The following is a 6,536-nucleotide window of genomic DNA, read 5'->3' as shown; positions in this document are numbered from 1 at the left end:
AACAGGCCACCATAACCAGCTCACTGAACCACTTCCCCCCCCCCATCTTTCCCATGCACTGAGTAGAGCTTAGCTGTAGGAGAGAATCCAGCCCTATGTAGGCACCACGTCACCTATGGCTGAAATGCGGCCACCTCTGGGGAGGAACACAGCAGTTGTCTAACAGTGTATAAAGTTCCCTCACTTGTCCCACCATTCTTTTGGTTGGTATTTTCTTTTCTTTTTACTCTATCCAACCTGGACTTTCATCTCAGGCAAAGAGAGGGAGCTGGGGGCTTCTTTGCATGAAAGAGCTTAAAGAGGAAGAGGGCACAGACTTTTGGGTTTAAGTAAAGCTGCTAGCAAGTCTAGGATCTGGGATAAATGGAATTGTCCTACCTACCAGTCAATTAACCTGTAGATATGAGAGAGAGCAAACACAATGGTGCAGGGGTTATTGCGTGAGTTTGGATGGTCACATTTCTTATGCATGATGGATGGAACCCACTAGCATACACAGCGCATCCAAGCCCCGATGAAGCCTGTGTACCAGGCCACACCACTGTGTATTCTGTGTGTGCCACACGCCAGTACAGGGATCACTAGATGAGGTTCTATAACCTGTGCTATACAAGAGGTCGGGTTAGATGATCTAATGGTCCCTCCTGGCCTTAAACTCCATGGAGCTGCGATTCTGAGCGAAAAAACCAAAACAAAACAAAAACCAGAACAAAAAACTCTTTGAGGAAAGTTTTACATGTTTTAAATTGGGACCCTTTTTTGTACCCGTCACCTGTCAAGCCATGATCTTTTCCTTATCAGGCTCTGATTCCCCCCGCCCCCAGGTCCATGCATGGAGAGGTCCCTCCACAAGCAAACCTCCTGACACCTGCACAGAGGGTGGGCTCAGCCATCTCTGCACCACTGTCCTCCATCTTCAGACCTTGCAATAGCTTCTCCCCCTGGCCGGCGTCTATGCTGTGGGAAGGGTAGCTGGGCATGGAAAGGAGTCGGTGAGCATGGCAGGGGTGGCATTGGAGGGATGGATGTGTACCATACCGCTGTGCTCTGTGGAGAATCCCTGGAAAAGGTGGTGGTACAGTCTAGGGCCACATCCTATTCTCTGTGGAGACCCTCCCAGGTCTCCAGGGACGCTGTGGCTGGGGTGGAACAAGATCTGCTGACACATCTTTTCTAGTATTGTTTTGGGCTGAACTGTGCTTAGAACAATCTTGCCCCTCAGTTCCACTGAAGTCAAAGGAGCTGCACAGCTCTACCAGGGCAGGGGTCAGACTCCATGCTTTGAAGGCCGAGCAACACCTAATGTGCTTTTAGCTTCCAATTGCCAAGAGCTCATTTCCAGTTGCTGTCGCATCAGCCTCCCCTGCAAGACACTGAGCTGCACAGTTCCCCTGGCAGGCCTGGCCCTTATCTCACCCTCATATTTCCCTTTAATCTCAGTCTGGACTTTTCACCCTTTTGCAGGGAGCGCATGTGGCTGGCGCAGCTCCCCAGCAGGGGAAGATAAAAATGGGTTTCCAAGCAAATGAAATATTTTTGCCTGATCTCAGACTGAATCAGGGCTGAGAAAAATGAAAAAAACCAACAACCCAGGATCAGACATTCTGGGACTCCATCTGCAATGCAATCCAGTGGGCCCACCGTTCTGGGGCTGGGGCCTGCTGCTGGGCTGGGGCCTGGCCCATCTTTAGCGCTCACATTTAGCTGAACAATTTTTAGTAGCAGGACAGAGTTAGGTCGAAGCTGAGCCCTTTGGAAAATCCCACCTTCAGCAAATAAATAATTGCATTTCCACAGCATCTCTGGGACACACAAAGCCCTGGGCAAACATAGCTGAGTTAGGACACCTTTGGGAAGGACCTCGTTTATGTGGAGGAAGGGAGAGAGGCAGCAGCATCCAGTGGTTAGAACAATAGACTAAAAATTAGGAGGGCAGGGTTTTGTCCCTGGCTGCCATTGATTCGCTGCCTGGCTCTGAGCAAGTCACTGACCATTTCTGTGCCTCAATTTCCCCACCTGGAAAGTGGAGGTAATATTTAGTAAAACGCCTTGAGAACCTTAGATAAAAGGGGCTCTCAAAGTTATGATGTTATTATTGTTGTTATCCTTTTAATCCTCCTTCACCCCTACAGATCTTGGGACCCCATCCTGTGCTTGGGAGAAATCCTGTTTGTCCATCAGACCAGGGTTTTATATCATTCTCTGCCCTGATCCTATCCTACCGGCTGGACCTTCAAACACGCAAATAACCATCTGTTCAGCTGGAGGCAAGAGGGCGAGAAACAGCTCCGTGTCGTTCGCTGCTGCTTTATTCCATTTTTAAACGGGCCCAGCAGGGTTTGATTTCTATTTTCCACTTTTTTTTTTGGTCTTGTTTATTTTTTAGAGTCAAATGCCAGGCCTGGTCCATTTGGCAGGATACTCTGGGCCATAGGAGAACTAGAAGGGTGATAACATCACAGACAACAAGGGATCATGTGAGGGAGGAGGGAGGGGAACAGTTTTTGCACATTACACTACAGCAGACAGAGGAGTGGCTGCCACAGAGCCTGCTCCCATGCTGGAAGTGATCTCTGCACACACCAGCTCCTGAAGGGTATATGAGAGTGTCCCTCCTGCGTAACCTTAGATGGGATTGGAACTGCCACGGTTTTTAATATTCCACTGAGGAGCTAAATTTCCATTCCTGGATTACAATCTCCAGCCTATTACAGGTTAATCTTACCTACAGTGCCTATAACCGTATCAATGGCACTGCTTTTCCATTTGGGGCCCGAGAATGATGCATTAGTATTTAGTATTATGGTAGCACTTAGGACCCCCAATCATGGGCCAGGACCAGAGGTGAAAGTAAGCTGATCTGGTTTGGTCCGGCATACTGGCAAGAGCCGCTATGCAGACGACCATACCGGCAGGGGGCAGCTTCCCTAGACCGGTGATTTAAAGAGCCTGGGACTCCTGGGCCCTTTAAATCACCATCAGAGCCCTGCAGCCGGAGCCCTGGGGTAGCAGTAGCCGGGAGCCCCAGAGCTCCGGGTGCAATTTAAAAGGCCCATGGATGTAAAGGCCCCGCCCCTTCCAGGACCCCAGGGTGCTAGGTGTTGTACAAACACAGACCGAAATGTCAGTCTCGGCCCCAAGAAGCTCCCATTCAAAGCCCCCTTCTGTTCCAGCTGAAATAAATGGGCGTTTTGCCATTGTGTTTGCTAAGAGCAGATGCAGGGTCGCTGTAGGAGATGGGAATCTCCTTGCTTCTCTCATTTGAATAATTGCAACGGATTTAGAAAAACATCACCAGGACTTGATGAAAAGAATAATTTAATATGTGTGATGGTAGTGATGGGATTCAGTGGTTGGAAACCAAAGCTGGGCAAAGGCAGACTAGAAATAAGGTGCAGGTTTTTAACAGGAAGAGTAAAATTAACCATTGGAACAATTTACCTAAGGATGTGGGGGATCAGCCTTCACACACAGTCTTACATCAAGACTGGCTGCCTTTCTAAAAGATCTGCTCTAGCTCAACCACAAGCTATGGGTCTGATGCAGAAATTACGGGGTGAGGATCTTTGGCCTGTGTCATGCTGGAAGCAGGTCAGATGATCATAATTGTCCCTCCTGGCCTTCCAATCTATGACACTAAAAAAAGGGAGGAAATGCCAGTGTTCTGCACTGTCTGTGCCAAAATGACAAAGGGGCCCGGTGTGGTTTTGTTTTTCAAATGTGGGTAAGAAATCAACAGCAGGGCTGTGCTGGGCTGGGAACAGGCTGCCCCCCAAATCAGCATTCTGGAGGAAACCATTTTGTAGATAGCAGAGTGCTGCAAGAGAGAGAGAGAAATCCACACAGATTTAGTGCTCATATAATAAAAATGTATGGATGGTTTATAATATAATATAATATAATATATAATACAGGGGTAGGCAACCTATGCCACGCGTGCTGAAGACGGCATGTGAGCTGATTTTCAGTGGCACCCACACTGCCCAGGTCCTGGCCATGAATCTGGAGGCTCTGCATTTTAATTTAATTTTAAATGAAGCTTCTTAAACATTTTAAAAACCTTATTTACTTTACATTCAGCAATAGTTTAGTTATATATTATAGACTTATAGAAAGAGACCTTTTAAAAACGTTAAAATGTATTACTGGCACCCAAAACCTTAAATTAGAGTGAATAAATGAAGACTTGTTGGCACACCACTTCTGAAAGGTTGCCAACCTCTATAATATAATATAATATAATATAATATAATATAATATAATATAATATAATATAATAGTTCCTATTTTCTTTTCTTATTTCTGTTTTCAAAAGCAATACAAACTTTTTAAACTAAAAAAAAAAATAAAAGGCTGAGAAAACATTTCTTCGTCACCTTGGCGGAAAAATTCATGCTGAGACACAAGATAGTGAGGGTCAAATTCCAGCTGCCAAGGCATTTTTAAAACAGGGGATGGCCAGGTACAAAACAAGGGCTTGAACTGGACATAATGTTTCTGCTTGAAGGCTGAGAGGTTAAGTCACAAGGCTCTAGAGGTGCTTACATGAAACCTCTGAATCCTAAGAGGAGTTCAACTGGCTGAAGAAAAGAAAGGCCGAAAGGAACAAGGGATGCTGACTTTGTTTTCCAAAATAGCCAATGGCCAGTATCTAGAGTCTTGCTTTGTAAAGCACCCCCCTGTACCCAACAGGAAATGTACTGCCCGCTAGATAGCCTGGGGTGTACTGGGCAAGGTTCCGGGCTGTGCCGGAGGTCAGAGTAGATGAAGATGGTCCCGTCTGTCTTTAAAACTCTCTGGCTAGATAAATGACATGACATTGGCATTGCGACAGACAGAGCCTCCATGTGCTTCGGAGGCACCTTGTTTATTTCATTCTGACACCCCCCACCCTCGTCTCTTTCCTCCTCCCGGTCTCCGCTGCACTTTGAGCCTTTGCTGAGGGGCCAGCAAGACCCCCCACCCCCCTCTCAGCCCAAGGACTCCGGTTCACCCGTCCAATCCACCCGACCAGGTTCGGGGCGGGGAGCAGGGGCTGCTCTCCGGCTAAAGCGGATGGGGAGTGGGGGGTTGTTGCTGAAGGGATCGGAGCTTGCCCGGGGCTGGAGCGCCCTGGAGCCGGAGCCCAGCTGCGGTTTGCCGGCCAGGGTCGTGTTTGGGAGACTCCTCTTCTGGGGATGAGCTTCCGCGCATGGTCCCCTGGCGACCCACCCCAGGGTTCAGCTGGGGCAGGGGTTGAGCGGAGCCGGGGCGTTTCTTATCATCAACATACACTGCGGAGACTTCAGCCCGCGGGGGCCTTGGCTCGTCCGGCCGCTGGCCAAGCGCACGAAGCGGCGTTGGGCGGTGGCTCTCTGCCCAGGGGGAGGAGGGGTGGAACTAGGCAGTGGGGCCAGGGGCCCCTGCTCTGCGTTTTATGATTTCCTCATGTAGTCCCCCCTCCCCCGGCACAAGAGCCAGGCTGGGAAGCTGAGCTGTGAGCTGCCCCAGCAAGGGGAAAGGGGGGAGGCTGGGAGGGGGGAAGCCTGCCAGGCTCCGGGGGCTCCCGGGCGCAAGCTTCGGGCACATGGCTGGAGGGGCCGGGCCAGGGGTGACACGGGCAATGAACAGCCCACTCCGGAGGGTGTCCCAGCACCAGCGGAGGGGGTGAACTGGCTGAGCGCACCGTGTCCAGCAGTGTGCCTGGCTGGGGGGGACACACCAATATTCCCCTCTCACCCGCGGAGATGAATCTGATCCCTCCCTCTCTCCTTCCGTCAAGTCACGGTCAGATCCCGTGGCTGGAGCCTGTTCGCCCTCCAATAGCCCTACAGGGCAGAGCCAGGCCCGGCCTTGCACCGCAGCCTGGGCTTGCCCGAGTCGGGAAAAGAGGCTTTCCAATAAGGAGGCCGTAGTTTGGCGCTGGGGAGGCCAAGGTCCTTCTAAATACACGTCCAGCCCTTGCTGTATCAGGGAGGTAACGTGGCAATCTAAGGCAAAAGGCCAGAAACTGGGATTTTTTTGCTGGTAAAAATAAACTGGGATCCTGGCTGCGCTTAGACCCTGTAGCTTTGTAACAGGTGGGTTTAAAATGGGGCCCCTTTAGTCCGTCTAGGGGCAGGACAGTCTGGTGCGCATTTCCCCGGGTCCCCAGCCAAGCCAGCCTGGCGCCTGACAGGAGCCCCAGCAAGTCGCTGGAAAATAAGACTCTTGGCAGAAGCCCCAATGTTTCCCCAGTAGCTCCGGAGTTACCCGGACCCAGAGTCAGTGCCAGGTCGTTCACAAGGGAAATAAACCCACATCTGGGTGGGTGTTTGGTTTGGAAAAGTGCTGACAGATTCCGGAGCAGGGGAGCATGAAGGGCTCCCACCCAGAGCTCCCTGGTTGCATTAGGAAGACGCCACTGGTTGCATTAGGCCTTGGGTCAGGCCCTAACAGTGCTGGTGCCACCAGAAGGGGACTCGGCTCCATTGCCCTAAGGGGGGTGACTCGCACGTACGCTCGGGCTGGGGAGACTTTAAACGTTCTCCAAGCTTCAGCAGTGCGCTCTCTGGGCT

Source organism: Gopherus evgoodei, chromosome 8 (assembly GCF_007399415.2).
Source record: "Gopherus evgoodei ecotype Sinaloan lineage chromosome 8, rGopEvg1_v1.p, whole genome shotgun sequence".
Classification (NCBI taxonomy): Eukaryota; Metazoa; Chordata; order Testudines; family Testudinidae; genus Gopherus; species Gopherus evgoodei.
The sequence above is the reverse complement of the archived record's forward strand: the minus strand, read 5'-3'. Positions refer to the sequence as shown.